Below are 25,553 nucleotides of genomic sequence, written 5' to 3' on the forward strand. Positions count from 1 at the left end.
AGGATTTTTGTATCTATATTCATCAGTGACATTGGTCTGTAATTTTCTTTTTTTGTAGGATCTTTGTCTGGTTTTGATATCAGGATGATGGTGGCCTCATAAATTGAGTTTGGGAGTGTTCTTTCCTCTGCAATTTTTTGGAAGAGTTTGAGAAGGATGCGTGTTAGATTTTATTGATTTGAGTCCTCTCCTTCTTTTTCTTGATGAGTGTGGCTAATGGTTTATCCATATTGTTTATCTTCTCAAAGAACCAGCTTTTAGTTTTATTGATCTTTTCTATTGTCTTCTTTGTTTCTACTTCATTTATTTCTGCTCTGATCTTTATTATTTCTTTCCTGCTACTAACTTTGGGTTTTGTTTGTTCTTCTTTCTCTAGTTCCTTTAGGTATAAGGTTAGGTTGTTTATTTGAGATGCTTGTTTTTTCCTGAGGTAGGATTGTGTTGCTATAAACTTCCCTCTTAGAACTGCTTTTGCTGCATCCCATAGGCTTTGGATTGCTGTGTTTTCATTGTCATTTGTCTCTCGGTGTTTTTTGATTTCCTCTTTGATTTCTTCAGTGATTCTTGGTTATTTAGTAACGAATTTTTTAGCCTCCATGTGTTTGTGTTTTTTCCTTTTTTCCCCCTATAATTGATTTCTAATCTCATAGTGTTGTGGTCAGAAAATATGGTTGACATAATTTCAATTTTCTTAAATTTACTGAGGCTTGATTTGTGACCCAAGATGTGATCTATCCTGGAGAATGTCCCGTGCACACTTTAGAAGAAAGTGTAATCTGCTGTTCTTGGGTGGAATGTCCTATGCTTCCCAACTCCAGGAAGCAATCTCTGTGCTTCCTGGACTTGGGTGGCTATTTCCTCTCCCATGTCAGGAAGTTTTCGACTATAATCTCTTCAAATATTTTCTCAGGTCCTTTCTCTCTCTCTTCTCCTTCTAGGACCCCTATAATGCGAATGTTGTTGCGTTTAATGTTGTCCCAGAGGTCTCTTAGGCTGTCTTTATTTGTTTTCATTCTTTTTTCACTTATCCGTTCTTCTGCCTCAGTTATTCTGCTATTGATTCCTTCTAGTGTATTTTTCATTCAATTATTGTATTGTTCATCTCTGTTTGTTTGTTCTTTAATTCTTCTAGATCTTTGTTAAACATTTCTTGCATCTCCTCGATCTCCTCCATTCTTTTTCCGAGGTCCTGGATCATTTTCACTATCATTATTCTGAATTCTTTTTCTGGAAGGTTGCCTATCTCCACTTCATCTAGTTGTTTTTCTGGGGTTTTATCTTGTCCTTCATCTGGTACATAGCCCTCTGCCTTTTCATCTTGTCTATCTTTCTGTGAATGTGGTTTTTGTTCCACAGGCTGCAGGATTGTAGTTCTTCTTGCAGACAGCAGAACTGTCTGCCTTCTGGTGGGTGAGGCTATCTAAGAGGCTTGTGCGAGTTTCCTGATGGGAGGCACTGGTGGTGGGTAGAGCTGGCTGTTGCTCTGGTGGGCAGAGCTCAGTAAAACTTTAATCCACTTGTCTGCTGATGGGTGGGGCTGGGTTCCCTCCTTGTTGGTTGTTTGGCCTGAGGCGACGCAACACTGGGGCCTACCCTCTTTCTTTGGTGGGGCTAATGGCGGACTCTGGGAGGGCTCATGCCAAGGAGTACTTCCCAGAACTTCTGTTGTCAGTGTCCTTGTCCTCAAGGTGAGACACAGCCACCCCCACCTCTGCAGGAGACCCTCCAACACTAGCAGGTAGGTCTGTTTCAGTCTCCTATGGGGTCACTGCTCCTTCCCCTGGGTCCTGATGTGCACACTTCTTTGTGTGTGCCCTCCAAGAGTGGAGTCTCTGTTTCCCCCAGTCCTATCGAAGTCCTGCAATCAAATCCCGCTAGCCTTCAAAGCCTGATTCTCTAGGAATTCCTCCTCCCATTGCCAGACCCCCAGGTTAGGAAGCCTGACATGGGGCTCAGAACCTTCACTCCAGTGGGTGGGCTTCTATGGTATAAGTGTTCTCCAGTTTGTGAGTCACCCACCCAGCAGTTATGGGATTTGATTTTATTGTGATTGCGCCCCACCTACCATCTCAGTATGGCTTCTCCTTTGTCTTTGGATGTGGGGTATCTTTTTTGGTGAGTTCCAGTGTCTTCCTTTCTATGATTGTTCAGCAGTTAGTTGTGATTCCGGTGCTCTCACAAGAGGGAGTCTGTTTTTATATTTTAAATATAAACTAGTTAACAAATTCCATAAACAAATAAGACTGGTTTCTTAAGACTCATTATTCATATTTTAAAGTAATTCATTATAAACATGGTTTAATACATATTGTAATCACTTCTCTTATGCTATATAGAAGTTCCCACTTATATCAGGTATTTCTATATATACATAAAATGAGGAAAATGGACCTAGAGACTGTCATACAGAGTCAAGTAACTCAGAAAGAGAAAAACAAATACCGTATGCTAACACATATGTATGGAATCTAAAGAAAAAAAATGGTTCTGAAGAACATAGGGGCAGTACAGAAATAAAGATGCAGACATAGAGAATGGCCTTGAGGATGCGGGGAGGGGGAAGGGTAAGCTGGGACTAAGTGAGAGAGTAGCATTGACATATATCCACTACCAAACATAAAATAGATAGCTCGTGGGAAGCAGCTGCATAGCACAGGGAGATCAGCTCACTGCTTTATGACCACCTAGAGGGGTGGGATAGGGAGGGTGGGAGGGAGGTGAAAGAGGGACGGATATGGGGATATATGTGTACTTATAGCTGATTCACTTTGTTATACAGCAGAAAGTAACACAACATTGTAAAGCAATTATATTCCAATAAAGATGTTTAAAAAACTATGTATGGATATTTTTTTGTATATCCTTTGCAGTCTTCCCAAATATTGTATTGCATATCACAGAAACGCCCCCACAGATTTGGGTTTTAGATGCATGTAGTGATTATTATATTTTCTCAGTTCAATTCATTTTTAGCTTCCTATTCAGCTACTCAGAGTGAAATTTTAGATCAGTCCATGAGAAATGCAAACTCACTATCACTCTGAATTTTGTTAAGACATTATATCACACCCAATAATTCAGATATTTTGATACATCTCCACTGCCCTAAATTTTATGACATGATCCTTTTTTGAGAGGAAAACAATTACTTAAGAAATGAGGTAGGGATTTGCTACAGTGGGGGCATTGGTAGACAATTATTTTCCAAGTAAAAAATGTTAAAAAATTATTTAGAACTTATATATGGTCTGTCTTTATTTGCAAAGCTATGTACTTCTCAGATGATATCTGGACATTTCTTGGGTACACTTTAGGAAAGAAAATTCTAAGACACCAAATAATTAGATCATAAATGAAATTTCCAACAATATTACAATATTAAAAATCAGATATCACTGCAGAAAAAAACATAAGAGAAAACTTGAAAATAATAAAGTTTTATTCTTTTGCCTTCCAACCTCACTGCCCTCATATATTACTGAGAAGTAGATTTTCTTCTTTATAGTAAAATTGAACCAGTACAGAAACATTTCAAATATGTAAGATTATTCATGAATTGACCAAAAAGAGTTTAATAAACATTTTATCTGCAAAGAACTACTAATTATCATGAAACAATTTCTGCAGTTCCCTGGAGTGGCTATGAATGACAAACACTAAACTGCTTAAGTGTATGGTGACAACAATAAGCTGGTTTAGCTGTGACTGAAATTGTGATTGCATTGGAGTCACTAGATCAGGGAAGTGATGTCTCTCTAAAAAGACTGTCATTCTACATTTCCAACTGACAACCAAGATATATGGGGCTTGATGAGCCAACGGGTACCTAAGTGTCACTTATTTCAATTCAGATAGAACACAGGAAAGCAGGGTAGCCACCTGTCTCATCACAACATATCTGAACAAACTGGCAAAGGAAGACAGCCTCAGGCCCAAAGTATAAAAGAAAAAGAAAAAGAAAAAGAACATATATAATGATGATTCAAAGTACTTCATTCCACGATCTGGCTGTTTGATTTTTACCAAACACCTGAAAGAGTTATATATATGATTTAAAAAAAATGAAACTATGGTAGATTGTACAAGATTAACTTTATAAGCATGACAGAGCTTTAAATCTTAGCTAACCATTTTGTTCTAAGGCTAAACATCTTGTTGTAAGACAATGTTTCCAGTGCACAACACCATCTGAAAGTATAGAGATAGGTACATAAATAATTTTAAGAATGAAAATCTTAAAAAATAATTCACTATTCCAATTAAAGTTATGGAAAATCAAGAGATTACTCAGAAGCACACACTGTAAAACGTTTCCTTTTTGAAAATATTCCTCAGTGTTATGAGGATTTTCAATATTTTCTAGTTTTATTGAGTATAATTGATATATATTGTACTCGTTTAAGGTGTACAGCATAATAACTTAATATATGTATATATTGTGAAATGATTACTACAAGTTTACTTAACATCATCACTTCACCTAATTACAATTTTTTTCCTTGTGGTGAGAACTCTTTTAAGATCTACTCTCTTAGCAACTTTCAAATATACAATAAAGTATTATTAAGTATAGTTACCATGCTGTGCAATACATCCACAGGACTTATTTACCTTATAAGTGGAAGTTTGTACCTTTTGACCACCTTCACCTGCTCCTTAACCCCCATTTCTGGAAATGATCAGTCTTTTCTCTCTTTCTAAGAATTTGGATTCTTTTGTTTTGTTTTGTTTAGATTCCACATACAGTGAGATCATACAGTAATAAGTCTGACTTATTTCATTTAGCATAATGCCCTCAAGGTCCTTTGGTGTGTCACAAATGGCAGGATTTCCTTTTTTTATGACTGAAAAATTTCATTTTATGTTTATATATATATCCCTAATGATCAGTGATGTTAAATACCTATTCATGTACCTGTTGGTCATTTGTATATCTTCTTTGGACAAATGTCTATTCAGCTCCTCTGCACATTTTTTAATCAAATTGTTTGGCCTTTTGCTATAGAGTTGTATGAGTTCTCTATGTATTTTGACATTAACCCCTTATCAGATATATAACTTGCAAATGTCTTCTCCCGTAAGTGTTTTATTGATTTTATGAATGCTCATAGGTCTTTTGCAGTACACGGTAAATGGGTTAGAGTATCCTTTTAAAAGAATACTCCTTACCATTTCCCATGATTGTATTGCGAAGTGTGGTACTATAGATAGAGCAAAAATAACATATGAGTGAATGGTGATTGTGACATGGCAAAAAAAAACAACACATCAAGGTGCTATTTTGTGAAAGGAAAAATATAAAGTTTTCATGTAGAATGTAATTAATATTTTAATTGGAAAACTGTATTCAAATATTGTCTTAGAAACTGAAAGCAGTGTATTGATATAATAACAATTCCCTCACCTAAAAAAATAAGTTATTTGGGATCACTGCTGATATTTATCTTTAAATGCCATTATTATTCTTCAGGACTCCAATTATTCACTCTCCTATTAGTAATCAAAGAGATTTTTAGCGTTCGAACAGAAAATAGATTAAAATGTGATTAAGAATTTTGCAGGAATATTAGTCATAATTAATAATTATACCCAAGGAGATTGAGTTTGAGGCTTAAAATGATAGGTCCCTTTTTTATAATATTGGGCAGACTATGCAATCAATCATATGATAAATAAAAATTCAATAGATTTATAAAAAGTATAAATAGCATTTTACCAAAATCAATACCCATTCATGATTTTAAAAAATTCTCAAAAATCTAAGGATAGAATAGAATTTCCTCCATCTGTCAAAGCTCATTAAGAAAAATCTATAGCTGACATTATTCTTAGTGGTGAAATATTGAGCGTTTTGCCTCTTAGATCACAAAAATGCAAGAATGCTCACTTTTAGTACTTCTCAACATTTTATTAGAATTCCAATTCATTTAATAAAGCAAGAAAAATAAATTTTAAAAAAATATCAGAAAGGGCAAAGTATGACTGGTTTTACTGGAAGATGACATTACTGTCTACCTTCAAAATTCTATGAAATATGCAAATTTTTTAAAAATGTGAATTTAGCAATGTTCAGGACATAAGATCAGTAAAAAGTCAACTGTATTTTAAAAACTAGCAAAATATTTTTTAAAATGCTTAAAAAGCTCCATTACACTGTCATCAAAAAATTATTAAGAATAAATCTAATGAACGATTACAAAACTTTCTGAAAACAAAAAAATCTTGCTTAGCGAGGCTAATGGCTTTTAAGTAGAAGTATGTAGCACTCAATATTATAATATGTCAATAGTCCACAAGCAGTTCTATAGATTTACCTCAGTTTTAATAAAAATTCCAGCAGGATTTTTGGGGGATTGAAATTAACAAGCTGATTCTAAAATTTATATGAAGTATAAAGGTAACTGAATAAACAAAGAGAGTTTGAAATTGAAGAGAAAGTTATGCTCTCAGGGTGGCAAATCATTTTCTTTTATACAACAAAAAAAATTAAATATAAAAAATGAAATTGATAAATTATTTCAACAAAATTACAGTTTTGCTCCTCAGAAAAATCATTAAGTGAATAAATAGGCAATTCATATTGGAAGAAAATGTTATCAGTAATGTATTTGATAAAGAATGTATATCCAGAATATATAATTTCTATAATTCAATAGTAAAAAAGACAGAGAACCCATTAAAATAATGGGCAGAAAAGTTGAACAGGCACTACACATAAAATATGTTCAAAATCGCTCACCAGATTAATGAAAATTAATCCTATAATATATATCACTTCTTACCCACTAGAATGTCTAAAATCATAAAAATTGACAACACCAAATATCAATGAGGATATGGAGTAGTTAGAACTTCAGTTCATTGTTGATGAGAATGTAAAACAATACAACCACCATGGGAGAATTGTTTGGTGTTTCCTTATGAAGTTAAACATATACCTCCTCTGTGACCCAGCAATTTTACTCGTGGTTATTTACCCATGAGAAATGAAAACATATGTACACAAAAGGACTTTTAAAAAATATTTATAGAAGTTGTATTTATAATAGCCAGAAACTTTAAAGAACCACAATGTCTTTCAATAGGAAAATGGATTAACTAGTATACTCACACAATGGAATGCTATTCAGCAAAAAAAGGAATGAAGTAATGATATACACAAAAACACAGATGAGTCTTTAAAACAGTTTATACAGTTAAAAAAAAAGGAAATGCTGCTATATGATTCCATTTATACTAATTTTGAAGCCAGATAAACTGATCTACGGTATTCAAAATCAAAACAGTGGTTGCCTAATAGGTAAGGGTTGACAGAAATTAGGTCTGAGGGAACTTCTGTGGTAATGGTAATATTTGCTACCTTGATTGAGTGTTGGTTATACAGACATATTAACTTGTCAAAATTCATTACATGTGCATTTAAGATGGATGAATTTTAACATTTTATAATTTTTACCTCAGTAAAAATATAAAAGCCCTGGCAATACAGCTTTGACCTTAAAAGAACTAGAAAGCATGAACATACACTGCTTAAATTCAACATCCACAAACTTTACAGTAATGTCTGCAAGACTTTAAAATAATTGTGTAACCCACTTATTTTCCTTGGAATGTTCCTGACTCTCATCAAATATCAAATTTTATAACTGAAAGAATAGCAAAAGGACTTAAGACAGCTTCAATCATCAAAAATGAAGAGGAGACCAATGGGTAATATTATTGCTGTTGTTCTTTCTGGTTCAATTATAAGAAAGGTGACAAGAACCCCATTTTTCTCAAATGATATAAGGAAAATTTAAACTAGAGATAGAAGATTTATGTGAGATCAGAAGAAGAATTTTTTGGTACTACATTTGGTGAAACTTAAGCAAATTTCCAAAATAATTTGGAGATTCTCTGTTTCTGGAGATCCTAACAAAGAAAAAACTGTTTCATATATTTAAGATGCCATTCTAATATAGATTCTGCAATTTCTTGATATCCCTGCCAGTTCTGTGAATGTGGCTACCCAGGGATAAATAAATATAGAAACAGAAAACATTAAAGCATTTTGTGACTCCACAGCTTCTAAACATAATTCTTGCAGTAGAAATAAGACAACTGAATTTTATGCCTGTGAAAGGTAGGTTGTGTGTCCCTTAAGTCTGAAGTGACATAGTATAAATGAATTGCTCCATTTTTAGAAATACATCAAGTAAAACACTGCTAGGGGTTACAGTATAGAAAGGCATCTTCTTCCTAAATGTCAAAATATATAAATATTCACAGCACCAACATTGTGACCTACACTTTAACACACAGCCTACTTTATACAATTGGAGTGAGAAACTTGTAAGAACAGTTGTTCATGTAACCAAGATATTCACATAGTAATGGGGAAAAAAGTCCCCGAGATAAAAATGGACAGCAGCATAGGTATTTCTAGGGAAGGTCTATTGTTTTCTAAATGATTTGTGTGCTCAAATGTCATGAAATTTGTCTGACATCTCAAAAAATTACATTATCTCATCAAATGAAGAAATCCACATAAGATCCACAAAGTTATGCTTTATCATTTAGTAGAAAGAGTAAAACCAAACAAATAACAAAAAAACTGAAGAACTACACAACATCTATTATCTTAGAAAATGATATTGTACTAAAACAAGATGTTTTTTGACTAAAATTTAAAAAAAATGTCCTATGACTAAAAGAATGAATGACCTTTGGTAGAAATAAATTTTCTGAAAACTGAAAGACAGGCAGTGCTGGTACAATACTGTTGTTGCCATTAACCTACATTGTTTCTAGTATATCTAGGCATTCACAATACTGCAAAAAGAAATACAAGAGTGTGGGTGGGTGCATGTATGCATACACACTTCACAAATGTCCTCTCTGAGCATACAAACTTTAGTTCATTACTGAAAATATGCATACACTTATTTGAAATAATAAAGTAGTCTATATACTGACAATAAAAGTTATGACACCATATCTGAGATTACATATATCCATTGTTAGGAAGGTGAGGGATAAATGCAAAACTTGAAATGAAGAAATTTGAGGGAGAACACCAAGAAAAATTCCCTGTAGAAATATTTTAGTCTGTTTAAAAAAAATAGGTCTGAGTTTTATGTTGACCTATTAAATTTCCAAAAAAATTAACTACTGGTATATTAAATACATGTTTCCTCTGATTATGTATTATAATTTTATAATTTTTAAATTTAATTTATTAAAACTTAAACTTTAGGAAGGATATCCCCCACATTAACTGGAGTCCCATGTGCTCTAGATTATGTGAGGTGATTTTCAAAATTGGATACTATTGCATTTTTTGCTAGGACCTTACCAATAAAATAAACATTAAGAGGTTCCTGCTAAAATCATAAAATCAAAAAAGTTTACTGTATGCACAGATATATATATATATATATATAAGAGGTCATTTAGTCCAATCTTTACCTGATCCAAACATTCTCTCTTAAGAGTTCGTGTTGAACAGCCTCCCGTTACACATATCCAATGAGTAAATATTAAATGCAAGTTTTCCTACATGATCCATTTTCATTGAGAAATTTAAGAAATATGTGCCCTACTACCAAAATAAGTACCTGCCAAAGAGGCAGCATTACAGTTGAGTTTCAGTCAATTTTACATTTTTACTGAGGTTAAAAATACCATTATTCAGGAAAGAAGCATTAAGTTAGTATATTGGTACATTATCAAATATGTGCTTTTAGTTTTGTTTGGTTTTTCACTTCTAATTAGATAATTTTAAAATTTATAACCTTTAAGCTTTACGCAGCAAAATCCATAGTGACTATAAACTTAAAAACTGAAGCATTTTTGTTAATATTTGTATATTATATGTCATAAACATTATTTAATTAAAAATCAACATTATTTCCCCCTGTGGATCAATAATGTATGTGTGGTCTTAATAGAGTCATTTCTTTTCACTCTAGAAAAGATGGGTATCTATTATGAAACTACCATTATAGTCCAGTGACTTGGACAATTATACACATGTAGCCACAAGTCTGAGCCCATCTGCATCACCCCATGGAACTTTGGGGTAAGTACAACTGGCCAAAAATGCACTAATTCTCACAATGCTTGCTGTGATGTGAGAAATAAAGTCCTTTCTGTCTAGCAGTCTCAGTCAGCATCCATGAAACCGTGGCAGGCTCACTTGTTAGCTTGCAAGTAGGATATGATCTCAGACCTTTCATAGTTCTTGACAGTTTGGCAATGAGAATGTGATGTTGACAGAAATGGCTTTCTGAAAGAGGAAGGATGAGGACTCTTGAGCTGGGATAGGAAATACAAGATGACTCCCTGGGATCTGGTAGTGCCTGTTCTTGCCCTAGTAGTGGGAAACTAGGAGGAAGTATATCCCAATGACTTACCCATTAATTAACAGGAGAAGAATTAATATTTAGAGACTGAGCAGTGAAAGACAGCATCAAAACAAATTGTCCAAATGGTGCCTGTTTTTTGTTCACTCTCCTCTGAAGGGAGAGGGAGTAATGAGAAAAGGATATTAATATGACAATGGGGAAGCAAGCTCCATGGTCCTTCCTAAAAGGCCATGCCTCCATGACAATGAAACCAAGGTGTCCCAAAGCCGAAACAAATATTGTCTGTGATGAGGAACTTGCAATTCAAGAGCTTTGAGTAGAAAGAAAACATCAGAATATTTTTTGTTTTTGAGCCATAAACGATGTGGCTTGAAAATGAAAGTAAATGCAAAGCCTTGCTTAGTAAGTCACAGTCACTGTCTCCTTCTGTACCCTTTGTTCCCGTCTTCCCCCTCTACCCTAACCCTAGTTGAAGACTAAACTGGCAAGTTAAGCAATCTCTTTGGGGCCACAAACTGTAGAAACAAATCATGGCTTCGTATTGAACCATCTGGGTCACTATAGTGGGTTGAATAATAGCTCTGTAAAGATATTCCAAATACTAACCTCTAGCATCTATGAATGTTATTTTATTTAGAATAGTTGCATTGCAGATGTAATTAAGTTAAAGTTCTAGAGACAAGATCATCCTGGATTTAGGGTAGGCCCTAAATTTAATAATTTGTTTCCTCATAAGAAAAAGGAGTGAGAGATTTGAGACACACCAAAACATAAGAGACCCAAAGAGGAAGGTCATATGAAGACTCAGGCAGAGATTGAAGTAATACATTTACAAGCCCCCAAACACCAAGAATTGCCTATAGCCACCAGAAGCTAGTATTGGAGTATGGAACGGTTTCCCTCTGAACCTTCAGAAAGAGCCAGTCCTGTTGACATCTTGACTTTGGACTTCTGGACTCTAAATCTGTGGGAGAATACATTTCTGTTGTTTTAAACCATCAGGTTGTGGTAATTTGTTATAACAGCCCTAGAAAACTAAACATTCACTATTTGTTGCCCACAATAAGAGCCTGCTCTCTGATGAGAGTGACTGAAACCAAACTGTTGACTGAAACTGTACTAACAAGATTTTGCTAACTATTGTTGCCTGTCTGGATCTATCAGCATTAGAGGTGTAGCAATACATCCATCATCATAGACTGGAACCCTATGTTACAACTTTCCAGGTTGCAGTGTTGATTTTCCAATTCAATCAGCTGATGCTATCCACAACACTAGCACCCTTAAAATTAATTTGCATAATGTTTTTGACTTTCCAGATTATTTGCAGTCTGAAAATGGTATGAGTTTTATTACAAAAACCACTCAGCAAAGGGTTGATGGTCCTTTAATGGACCTTTTACAATACCTAAGATACATAGGCATTTGGTATTGTTGAGTATTGGAATTACCTCCTCAAATATTGCTCAAAAAGTTTTCTGACACTACATCCATCATCTCTCCCCGGTTTAAACACCTTAGTAATCCTCTTTGGTCATACAAACGCTGTTGGCCTCAGAAAGGACTCAAATCTTCTCAATTGTGGCAATAATCAGAGGGCAATGAAAGAGGTAATGAGTTGAGTACATTTCTTGGCAAGTCCCCCACAGAGACTCATGCAAAGGACATGATGGGTCTCTTGCTCCTGACTCTTCTAGATGAAAGCACTGGGTACAAGGAGGACATGATTAGAATAAAAGTTACAGTATAGTTCCTGAAGGCAAAACAATTTTGCAGAGCAGGGGAAACAATCACCCCACTACTTTTACAGGGAACACATTAGACCCTTGAAAGTATGGGGGAATACAGAATAACATGATCTTTCTGTTTTCATATCCATCCCTGGAATCCTCCTCTTGAATAAAAATACACTCTGGATTTTCTTTTCCCACCCTCATTCCTGCAGTCCCGTGTTAGGCAGAATCTAAATTGGCTTCTTGCATCTCCTATCCTTCCCCATTGATGTTAGTGAATTTCTTCCTCCTTGAATGTAATAGGTTCTGAGGCTAGTTTCTATACAATAATATATGGCAAAATACGGGATGTCTCTCCTTTGATTAAGTTATGTTATATGGCAATGGTGATGGGCTAGCACTGCTGTGACTGCATTACTTGATATATTAAGACTGGTTTGCTATCATGATGAGAGAAAATCACTTTGTTGGCTTAACGAAGTAAGCTATTATGTGAGAGGGCCCATGCAGAGAGTCATATGGCAAGGAACTGTCCCTAGCCAACAGTCATCAAAAAATGAGGACCTCTGTTGTATAGCCACAAATAAATGAACTCTGCTAACAACAGAAACAGGCTGAAAGTGGACATTTTCCCAGTTAGGCCTCTGATGTGACCACAGACCCAGATAGACTTGCAGCCTATCAACAGCCTGAGTCAGAGAACCCAGCTAATCTGTGCCCAGACTTCTCACATACATATGAAATAATAAGCATATATTGTGTTAAGATGCTAAGTTTGTCACTGATTTGCTAAGCTAAAATAGAAAAGTAGTATACGATGGCTAAGCATCCCATTGGATGTCACCCCAGACCATGGAAAATACCACCTGGGTGTTGGGACAAAGAACAGATTGGGATGACTTCCTTTAGGTATTTCCTTAAGAACAAAGGGTAGACTCAATTAGTCATACTGAACTGGGGATTCAAAGACTTACTAGCAGAAAGGGAGATGCACCATGAACAATGGAGGTATTGGAGGCACCATCCTGTGACCTCTGTGCAATGTAGGTCCCATTGGGGAGACTCCAACAATTCTAAATAACAATTACTTTCCAGGGACACAATGTACATCTCTAGGACTGTATTTCTTGTGTGGAAGCCAGGCATTAACTTGCATCCCTCCCTGAAACAGTGATGTGCCCCTTCATGGTAGTCATAACAGACCTGCAATTGCTTAAGGAAACACCACCTGTAGAACACATAGCCCTCAGACAACTGAGGTGATCTCTCCTAAATTAGGTACTCTTGGTCATTTAGGGGGATTCCTTTGGGAGGGGACTGACTTGTTATCTGTATATACAGTGCAGGCAGTTGTCTCTACAGTGTAAGTTGTACAATTAGAAAAGGTATGAAATGTGCCCATTATTTTAGCTAAAGATGCAGCTCACTAACCAAGGGTAGTTGTGGATGATAGAAATGCCTTAGGTGCCCTCTTTGGGGACAAAATGAAGTCTGTGTAATTACTAATATCTCATGCTGTAGCTGGATGAATGCCTTAGCTAAGAGAATAGGTCAATACAGAAATGCCAGTTAGATGGAGGAAGCCACAAGCTATTTTAAGTTAGACCCTGATGGTTTACAGAATATTTCAATATGGGACACTTGTAGGCATGGTTGAGACAATGCATGTTGGTACCCCACTGCAGCTTGAAGTCTTACCACTGAATGGGACAACTGAATGGATTTTGTCCCTGTCTCTATCTATCAGGTTAATTAGAGTGCCTGACAAGGTGTTATAGTCATGGAAAATAATTGAGCCCCAGGATGATGTAGAAACAAGGGGTGGTTATCGTTGGGAGATCATTCTCAACAGATTTTTCACATTTCTGCAAATCCAGCAAACAAACTTGGAAAAGTGTGTCTCCTTTCAGAGCAAACAGGCAAGCTTGTTGCTTATTACAAAGTATTTGGATTTCCTAAGCTCAGGGCTTCTGTCCTATAATGCAACCTGAGTGCAGGCATGTATCAGGACCCCTCTGTACTGCCTCATAGGACTTGAGGTGCAAGGGGAACCAGTGAAAATGTGATGTTCACACTGCAGTGATGTTAAGTCCTTTGCTCTTATCTAGGAGTCTTGTGCCTTCTGTGGAGCATACTTTAAAAAAAAGATGTGGCAGACTAATTGGTTAGTTTGCAAATAGGGTAAAACCTTAAATTTTCTATTGTTCTGAACAGATTTTCAAATACTTTATTTGTCACAGAATTTAAGACTGCTAATATTCAAAGAAAAATTTTTATATCCAATTTTAAAAATCAGTTACCTTTAGTAAAGAAATAGGAAAATTTACATTGTTTGCATTTGTATTATGTCAAAAGTAAAATCACATTCTTCTAGCTGGCATAATTATGCTTGTTTGAGATTTTTACCTCAATGATATAATTTATTCACCTAAGTTCTCCAACAACTAACAATTATCCACTCATTTCTCCATTTTTTCATTTAAAAAGAAATTCAAAATATCTGCTCAACAGAAAAATAATAGTTTATAGTGTACAAATTAAAGACTAAAATATTTCTTCAGATACTATATTTCCGAAGGTGATTAAAGATTACTAATTTTGCGAATAGATGTAGACATATACCTATAGTTTTTAGGAAATCAAAGAATTGATATAATTTTACATTTACATTTTTCCTGCAATATGACCTGTCAGTACATTCACATCTATATCATTCATTCTATCAAATACATAATGTTCTGGTTTATACATATATTGAAATCTATTAAACCATTCTCTTATGTTGAATAATATGATCGATGGTCTCCAGGTACTTATTCTTTTTTGCTAATATATGAACAATACTGAAATGAAGATCCTCATTTTTACATTCTCTAGGATAAACTCCTGAAATTGAAATTGCAAGATCCACACGTACTTTAATTGATTTTGCTCTAATGGTATTATTATTTATGTAAATCTATTTTGTATCTAAATATTTTCCTTTCTTAATTAAAAAAATCAATAACTATAACTAATGTATGAAGAAATAAATTGAGCCATGGAATTGCACCACAACTTGTAAAAATGCACCAAAAAATTGAACTCAAGTAATACAGCTTATCTTTAGAATTAGAAAAAATAAATTAATTTTAATGATGTGAATATAATAGATATGCCATAATCATGGAGGAGTGATATAACCTCATTAAGATATGAATTCTTCCTTAAATTTATCTAGAAATCCAATGCAATCTCAATCAAAGTAAATTATCAACCAAATCAAGGCAAAATTGGTTATTTCACAAAATTTCACTTTTTCACATCAAATAATGAGATAATATGGAAACACATACAGAGTTATTGTTGTCCTCATAAGCTTATTATAAAACAGGAGAAACACGACCTATGATTTACAATTGCAGCTGACATGGTTCTGTTTCTACTTTGTCTCCTAAACCTAGAAGGTAAAGGAACCACTTCTTACTAAAGACCTACTGTAAGCCAAACCATTTGTTGGGAGCTTTATAAATATTATCTTGAGCAAACAATTAGATCAAATGAACCTCCAGAGCTAACCCCTCATCTAAGGTTTTAGTTATTTTCCATTGCTACCCTTCAAAGAGTCAAAATGAACAGAGAATTACTATTGGTTCTTTAAAATATCTTTTTTTTTTCCCTGAAATCCTGATCTTGCACAAATTCCTATTCTTGTAACAAATGTGGCCTCAATCTGATTCACTACTTATATTTGGGAATAGTAATTTAATTCTTTGGCAACTGACTGTGGTTATTTCATTGAACAAATTTCCATCATTTTTTAAAATCTTCTGATACATGTAGTTATTTTCAGACCAGATTTGCATTGCAAGTATCATTTCATTTAGATATTTTCTAGACCAATTTATAAATTTAATATACTCTCAAGTAAGGTAGTATTTGTTTAATGTGTCAAGAATGTTAAAATATTTCCAGGATAGATCATATCTTGGGTCAAAAATCAAGCCTTGGTAAATTTAAGAAAATTGAAATAGTATCAAGCACCTTTTCTGACCACAATGCTATGAGACTAGATATCAGTTACAGGAAAAAAAAAAATCTGTAAAAATACAAACACATGGAGGCTAAACAATACACTACTAAATAACCAAGAGATCACTGAAGAAATCAAAGAGGAAATCAAAAAATACCTAGAAACAAATGACAATGAAAACACGACAACCCAAAACCTATAGGATGCAGCAAAAGCAGTTCTAAGAGGGAAGTTTACAGCAATAAAATCCTACCTCAGGAAACAAGAAACATCTCAAAAAACCAACCTAAACTTACACCTAAAGCAATTAGAGAAAGAAGAACTAAGAAACCTCAAAGTTAGCAGAAGGGAAGAAATCATAAAGATCAGATCAGAAATAAATGAAAAAGAAATGAAGGAAACAAGAGTAAAGATCAATAAAACTAAAAGCTGGTTCTTGGAGAAGATAAACAAAATTCATAAACCATTAGCCACACTCATCAAGAAAAAAAGGGAGAAGACTCAAATCAATAGAATTACAAATGAAAAAGGAGAGGTAACAACTGACACTGCAGGAATACAAAGGATCATGAGCGATTACTAAAAGCAACTACATGCCAATAAAATGGACAACCTGGAAGAAATGTACAAATTCTTCGAAAAGCAGAACCTTCTGAGACTGAACCAGGAAGAAATAGAAAATATAAACAGACCAATCACAAGCACTGAAATTGAGACAGTGATTAAAAACCTTCCAACAAACAAAAGCCCAGGACCCGATGGCTTCACAGGTGAATTCTATCAAACATTTAGAGAAGAGCTAACACCCATCCTTCTCAAAGTCTTCCAAAATATAGCAGGGGAGTAACATTACCAAACTCATTCTATGAGGCCACCATCACCCTGATACAAAAACCAGACAAAGATGTCACACAACAAAGAAAACTACAGGTCAATATCACTGATGAGCATAGATGCAAAGATCGTCAACAAAACACTAGCAAACAGAATCCTACACATTAAAAAGATCATACACCATGATCAAGTGGGGTTTATCACAGGAATGCAAGGATTCTTCAATATATGCAAATCAATCAATGTGATAAACCATATTAACAAACTGAAGGAGAAAAACCATATGATCATCTCAATAGATGCAGAAAAAGGTTTTGACAAAATTCCACACCAATTTACGATAAAAACCCTCCAGAGGCATAGAGGCAACTTACCTCAACATAATAAAGGTCATATATGACAAACCCACAGACAATGTCATTCTCAATGGTGAAAAACTGAAACCATTTCCTCTAAGATCAGGAACAAGACAAGGTTGTTCCCTCTCACCACTATTATTCAACCTAGTTTTGGAAGTTTTAGCCACAGCAATCAGAGAAGAAAAAGAAATAAAAGGAATCCAAATCGGAAAAGAAGAAGTAAAGCTGTCACTGTTTGTAGATCCTATACAAAGAGAATACTAAAGATGCTACCAGAAAACTACGAGAGCTAATCAATGAATTTGGTAAAGTACCAGGATAAAAAATTAATGTACAGAAATCATTTGCATTCCTATACATTAATGATGAAAAATCTGAAAGAGAAATTAAGGAAACACTCCCATTTACCATTGCAAAAAAAGAATAAAATATCTAGGAATAAACCTACCTAAGGAGACAAGACCTGTATGCAGAAAACTATAAGACACTGATGAAAGAAATGAAAGATGATACAAACAGATGGAGAGGTATACCATGTTCTTGGATTGGAAGAATTAACATTGTGAAAATGACTATACTACCCAAAGCAATCTACAGATTCAATGCAATCCCTATCAAACTACCAATGACATTTTTCACAGAACTAGAACAAAGAATTTCACAATCTGTATGGAAACACAAAAGACCCCAAAGAACCAAAGCAATCTTGAGAAAGAAAAACTGAGCTGGAGGAATCAGGCTCCTGGACTTCAGACTATACTATAAAGCTACAGTCATCAAGGCAGTATGGTACAGGCACAAAAACAGAAATATAGATCAATGGAACAGGATAGAAAGCCCAGAGATAAACCCACACACATATATTAACCTTATTTTTGATAAAGGAGGCAAGAATATGTAATGGAGAAAAGACAGTCCCTTCAATAAGTGGTGCTGGAAAAACTGAACAGCTACATGTAAAAGAATGAAATTAGAACACTCCCTAACACCATACACATAAATAAACTCAAAATGGATTAAAGACTTAAATGTAAGGCCAGACAGTATAAAACTCTTAGAGGAAAACATAGGAAGAACACTCTTTTCGGAGCACAGGCTCCGGACGCACAGGCTCAGTGGCCATGGTTCACAGGCCCAGCCACTCCGTGGCATGTGGCATCTTCCCGAACCGGGGCACTAACCCGTGTGCCCTGCTTCGGCAGGCGGACTCTCAACCACTGCACCACCAGGGAAGCCCAAGAACACTCTTTGACATAAATCACAGCGAGATCCTTTTTGACCCACCTCCTAGAGAAATGGAGGTAAAAACAAAAATAAACTAATGGGACCTAATGAAACTTAAAAGCTTTTGCACAGCAAAGAAAACATAACAACAAAAAGACAACTCTCAGAATGGGAGAAAATATTTGCAATAGATAGATAGAGCCACTATGGAGAACAGTATGGAGGTTCCTTAAAAACTAAAAATATAACTACCATATAACCCAGCAACCCACTACTGGGTATATACCCAGAGAAAACCATAATTCAAAAAGACTCATGTACCACAATGTTCATTGCAGCTCTATTTACAATAGCCAGGATGTGGAACAACCTAAGTGTCCATTGACAGATGAATGGATAAAGAAGATGTGGCACATATATACAATGGAATATTACTTAGCCATAAAAAGAAACGAAATTGAGTTATTTGTAGTGAGGTGGATGGACTTTGAGTCTGTCATACAGAATGAAGTAAGTCAGAAAGAGAAAAATACCGTATACTAACACATATATACAGAATCATTAAAAAAAAATGGTTCTGAAGAACCTATGGGCAGGACAGGAATAAAGACACAGACGTAGAGAATGGACTTGAGGACACAGGGAGGGGGAAGGGTAAGCTGGGACGAAGTGAGAGTGTCATGGACATATATACAGTACCAAATATAAAATAGATAGCTAGTTGGAAGCAGCCACATAGCACAGGGAGATCAGCTCGGTGCTTTGTGACCATCTTGAGGGGTGGGATAGGGAGGGTGGGAGGGAGATGCAAGAGGAAGAAGATATGGGGATATATGTATATGTATAGCTGATTCACTTTGTTATACAGTAGAAACTAAAACACCATTGCAAAGCAATTATACTCCAATAAAGATGTTAAAAAAAGAATATTAAAATAGATGAGTTTATTGGTCCAACGATACTGTGCACTATATAAATAATATTCTAAGGAATAATCTAAATTTTCCCCAAGTGACATATACCAATAGGCACCTACGTAAATGCTAAATTATTAGTGTTAGTAAAATCTTGTGGGGCTTCCCTGGTGGCGCAGTGGTTGAGAGTCCGCCTGCCGATGCAGGGGAACCGGGTTCGTGCCCCGGTCTGGGAGGATCCCACATGCCGCGGAGCGGCTGGGCCCGTGAGCCATGGCCGCTGGGCCCGTGAGGCAACGGGAGAGGCCGCAGCAGAGGGAGGCCCGCATACCACAAAAAAAAAAAAAAAAAAAAAAAAAAAAAAAAAAATCTTTTCTAGACATAGGGATTAATTAGGTGACTTTAGAAAAATATCAGGTGACGACAGTTGTTGCAATACAGTGATATTTTATATGCACTTTTAAGACACAGCTAATAGGGATATTCATTGAAATATGTAGACGTAGCTTTCCTAGTGGATAAACAAAAGTTGAAATGAAAGATACCTCCTTTCAATTCAACTTGTATGAATTTCTTTTTCACATCTAGCATTTACAGAACTTGGTATCTCATTGCCTTCTGTCATCTCTCATTAACTATGTTAATCTCATCACTATACATCACACATCACAAGGAAGTAATGCAATGGTGAAAAGGAAAAGAGGATCTTATTTGTATTGCCATTATACTTCCACTTTGAATTGAGATACTATCTGATCAAGATCCAAGAAAAACATGAATAGGAAAATGGAACAATCTCTATCAATATTGCCTTTGAAATGTGATAATACTTTATATGAGTAAATTTCAGTCACATTAACAGCAGATATTTCTAGGACCTCCTTTGCTACTTCAATCCTCATCCTCATATCCAAATGCATTCAAAGTTGTATTAGACATATTTACTACCTGCCCCTGTTGACCAGACTTTCCTTTACTAATTAAACTATATCATCTAAGTAAATACAAGTAGAAGTAAAATTAACTTAAAGGTAAATTTTATTTTTCTCCGGTATCTTGAACGGTGAGATCATGAGTTTTTTTTTTAAATGAAGCAAATTCAACATATAAGGTTATTATTTAAAGAAGAAAATGAAGATCTGTTATAGTCTGAATTCATAAACAGTACGGAATTCTCTAACTTTGGAAAAGTAATTAAAATGATGTTGGTAATTTTATATCCTATATAATTGTTTTGTTTGGTCAAAAGTATAAGTTGAAATTAGCTTGCCTAGGCAGTCTGCCCCCAAAATTATAATTTGTCTAAAACTTATTTGATACAACCTATGTTTTAGATGATTATGCTTTGGTTTGGTTTGGTTTTCTATTCAGGCAAAGTCATAGCCTCTTTCAAGCGAAACTGATAGGAAACTGCATCTCAGAGTGACGTCAAGATGCTTTTAGGACAAAAATGGATTCTTTCATTAGCACTCAATATAAGTTCTTAACCTATACCCCCCTCCCGCCCATGCTGTTTTGGGAAAAGAGTAGGCTAAGACTTATCTTCAGTTAAATTGATGGTTCAAATACATTTTTAGACATTTTAACAGATAAGTCTTTAGATACCGGCAAAATTCTCCTCTACGTTTATTTTAAGGAATGGCTGGAGACAGTGTTCAAAATATAGTATATTAATATCTTGCATAAAAATATAGTATATTAATATCTTGAATATGCTCTAAAATGTATTGATTGTCCTACCAGAATTTAACTTGCTATAGGAACTATGCCCTTTTGATTTCAAATGACTACAGGACAATAGAAGAATGTGCATGAAGAATGAAGTCTGTAGAAATGCTTTAGTCAAAATTAAAATATTCAACTTTTTGGAATACCTTTAGAAAACAAGTTGAATAGAATGTTTAGCTCTAGAATACTTGAAATGGAAGAAATAATATTTCTTCACTAATTGACCATTAAGCAAAATTTGCTATCCTTTTATAAGATAAAAATCAGTTTTTGTTTTAGTTTTAAACATAGTAAATAAGTACAATAATTCATCTACGTATTCTTGGCATTTTTGTACTAGTTGAGTAGTAGAATTTCTAGTTTGTTTCTCAGTTGTATTTAAAAGTATTATTTTTATTTGGATAAAAACTGAAAAATCTCTGGATGTTTATTAAAATAGTAGGAAAATAGTAATTTTTTTAAAAAAAAGATACCAAGAAATGAGTCTGATAATTTTTATAATCATATTTCAGTTTATTTTATGTGATATAGTATTTAAGTTACATAATTTTAAGTTATTTAAATACAAATATTTAGCTAGATGTCGACACAAATAATTTTTAAATAATTATTTAGAATTTGAAAGTTTTTCTGCTATTATATTTAGAAGTTTATTTTAACATGACTTTAAGTCATTTGGGACTATGATGAGGTTAAGTTTAAGATAAAAACTGTCTCTTGTAAATGCATACGATGAATAACAATGACCCAGTTTGCCATGTGTTTATATATCTTAAGAGTTATGCATGCATATACAAAATGACTACATAATCAGTTCTGGAAAATGGATGTAAAAATACTAATTTATTGATTATAGCTTAAGGTTTTACGATATTGACAGAAATGTCTAATCATTTGTGCATAATTAGAATCAGAGTGTCCAAATAGATGTGTTTCTAAAATAAAAAGCATTTTCATTTAAATTTGAAAAATATTGATGTGGATATTGAAAGACAGAAAAAATGATACATTTGCTTTAAAAAGAGGGCTATAGGGGACACTGCATCACAAAACAGAATGCCTATGCAACTAACAAAAGTAAACATAGATAGAGAATATGGGAGACAAAGCAAGTTAAAGTGACAGAGCAAAAACAATTGTAAGAACTCAAAGAACATACAAAGATATTAATATCATGGCGATGTTTATAGAATATATTTATTTTTATAAGTATCTTCTACAATGTGCACATGAAACTATGTTTATAAAATTCCAAGTTAAGATATATACAATATATTTTCTTCCATGTTTATTGAGATATTACTGACATATAACATTGCATAAGTTTAAGGTGTACAACATGATGATTTGATATACACATACGATGTAAAATGTTCAAGCTGACCTCAGTCCCAAACTGACACAATACATTATCTCATTTAATCCTCACCACCTATGCCCTTAACATCTATAAGAGCAGGAAGAATCAATTACAAATAAATGAGCAACGACAACAAAAATCACCAAAATACAGTTACTTAACAGCTCCGTCACCTCACATAATGACTTGTGTGTGCGTGTGTGTGTGTGTGTGTGTGTGTGGTGAAAACATGTCTGTTCTCTTAACAACTTTCAAGTTTATAATACAGTATTTTTAACTATAGTTGCCATGCTGTGCAATAGATTTACAGAACTCATTCATCTTGTAACTAGTAGGTTTTACCCTTTAGCAACATCTTTCTGTTTTCCCCATTTCCCAGCCCCTGGCAACCACCAGCCTACTTGCTGTTTCTATCAATCAGCTTTTTAGATTTCACATACAAGTGAGATCATGCAGTATTTGTCCTTCTCTGTCTTACTTATTTCATTTAGCATAATGGCCTCAAGGTCCATCCATGTCATCACAAATGGCAGGATTTCCTTCTTTCTCATGGAGGAATAATATTCCATTGTAAACACATCTTTATCCATTTACCCGTTGATGAATACTTAGGTTATTTCCATACCTTTGCTATTGTGAATGATGCTGAAATGAATATGAGAGTATAGCTATCTCTGCAAGACTCTGATTTCATTTTCTTTGGATATATATCCAGAAATGGGATTGGTGGATTATATGGTAGTTCTACTTTTAATTTTTTGTGGAACCTCCATACTGTTTTCCATAGTGGCTGCACCAATTTACAATTCCACCAACAGCACTCAAAGGCTCCCTTTTCTTCACATCCTCGCCTTCACTTTTGAGCACTTGTCTTTCTTAAAATAGTCATTTTAACAGATGTGAAATGATATCTCATTGTGGTTCTGATGATTAGTGATATTAAGCATCTTTTCATGTACATGTTGGCTATTGACATGTCTTCTTTGGAAAAATTCCATTCAGCCCATTTTCTAATCAGACGTTTTTTGCTATTGGGTTGCATGAGCTGCTTACATATTTTGGATGTTAACCCCTTATAGATGCTTTGTAAGTATTTTATTTCATTCCATAGGTTGCCTTTTCATTTTGTTGATTGTTCTTTTGCTTTGCCAAGTTTTTTTAGTTTGATTCAGTCCCACTCATTTATTTTTTCCTTTGGTGCTTGTGCTTTTGGTGTAATATCCAAAAAAATTGTTGCCAAGACCAATGGAAGGGAGGTTTTTCCCATGGTAATCTTCCAAGAGTTCTTCAGATTGGAGCCTTATGTTTAAGTCTTTAATCTATTCCAAGTTAACTTTTGTGAATTGTATAAGATAGGGGTCCAATTTTGTTCTTCTGCATATGATTATCCAGTTTTCCCAACACCATTTATTGAAGAGACTATTCTTTCCACATTGAGTATTCTTGGCTCCCTTGGCAAATGTTAGTTGAGTGTATATGTGAGGATTTATTTCTGGGCTCTTGATTCTGTTCCATTGGTCTGTGTGTCTATTTTTATGTCAGTATCATAATCTTTTAATGTAGTTTTGTAATAAAATTTGAAATGAGGAAGTGTGATGCCTCCAGCTTTGTTCTTTACTCTCAGGACTTCTTTAGCTGTTTGGAGACTATCATAGTTCCATACAAGTTTTAGGATTGCTTTTTCTATTTCTGTGAAAAATGCCATTGAAATTTTCACAGATATTATACTGAATCTGTAGATTACTTTGGGTAGTATGGACATTTAAAAAATACTAATTCTTCTAATCCAAGAACACAAATAACTTCCCATTTATTTTGTGTCTTCAAGGGCTTATACTTTTCAGTGTATGGATCTTTCACCTCTTTGGTTAAATTTATTCCTAATTATTTTGTTACTTTTGATGCTATTGCAAATTGCATTGTTTTCTTTTTCAGATATTTCATTGTTAGTATATAAAAATGCAACTTATGTCTTTATATTGATTTTTGTATCCTACAACTACACTGCATTTATTAACTACATTTTTTTTTTTTTTTTTTTTTTTTTTTTTTGTGGTATGCGGGCCCCCCTCTGCTGTGGCCTCTCCCGTTGCGGAGCACAGGCTCCGGACGCGCAGGCTCAGCGGCCATGGCTCACGGGCCCAGCCGCTCCGCGGCATGTGGGATCCTCCCAGACCGGGGCGCGAACCCGGTTCCCCTGCATCGGCAGGCGGACGCGCAACCACTGCGCCACCAGGGAAGCCCAACTACATTTATTTATACACTACATTTATTAACTCTAACGGTTTTAGTGGCGTCTTTATGGTTTTTTATATATAAGATCATATCATCTGAAAACAGACAATTTTACTTCTGCCTTTCTGATTTTGATGTCTTTTCTTGTTTAACTGCTCTGGCTAGGACATCCAGCAACATGTTTAGTTGGGGTGGTGATAGTGGGCAACCTTGTCTTGTTTTTGATCTTAGAGGAAAAACTTTCAACCTTTTATCTTTGAGTATGATGTTAGCTGTGGGCTTGTCATATATGACCTTTATTATATTGAGGTACATTCCCTCTATAAACCTCTGTTGAGATTTTTAAATATGAAAAGATGCTGAATTTTCTCAACTGCTTTTTCTGTATCTATTGAAATTATCATATAAATTTTATATTATTCTACTAATATGGCATATCACATGTATTGATTTGCATATGTTGAATCATCCTTGCATACTAGGGATAAACACCACTTGATAATGGCGTATGATTCTTTGAGAGTTCTATTGAATTGTATTTTTTTGAGAAATTTTTAATCTATTATTCATTATTTAGGGATATTGGCCTTTTCTTTCCTCTTAGTGTCCTTGTATGGCTTTGGTATCAAGAAGATGCTGATCTCAAAAAATTAGATTGGCAGCATTCTCTGCTGTATTTTTTGGAAGAGTTTGAGAAGGATTGGCATTTTTTCTTTAAATGTTTTGTAGACTTCACCAGTTAAGCCATCTGGTGCTGGGCTTTTCTTTATGGAAAGTTTCTGATTACTGATTCAATCTCCTTACTCAT

This window comes from Physeter macrocephalus, chromosome 8, assembly GCF_002837175.3.
Source record: "Physeter macrocephalus isolate SW-GA chromosome 8, ASM283717v5, whole genome shotgun sequence".
Classification (NCBI taxonomy): Eukaryota; Metazoa; Chordata; class Mammalia; order Artiodactyla; family Physeteridae; genus Physeter; species Physeter macrocephalus.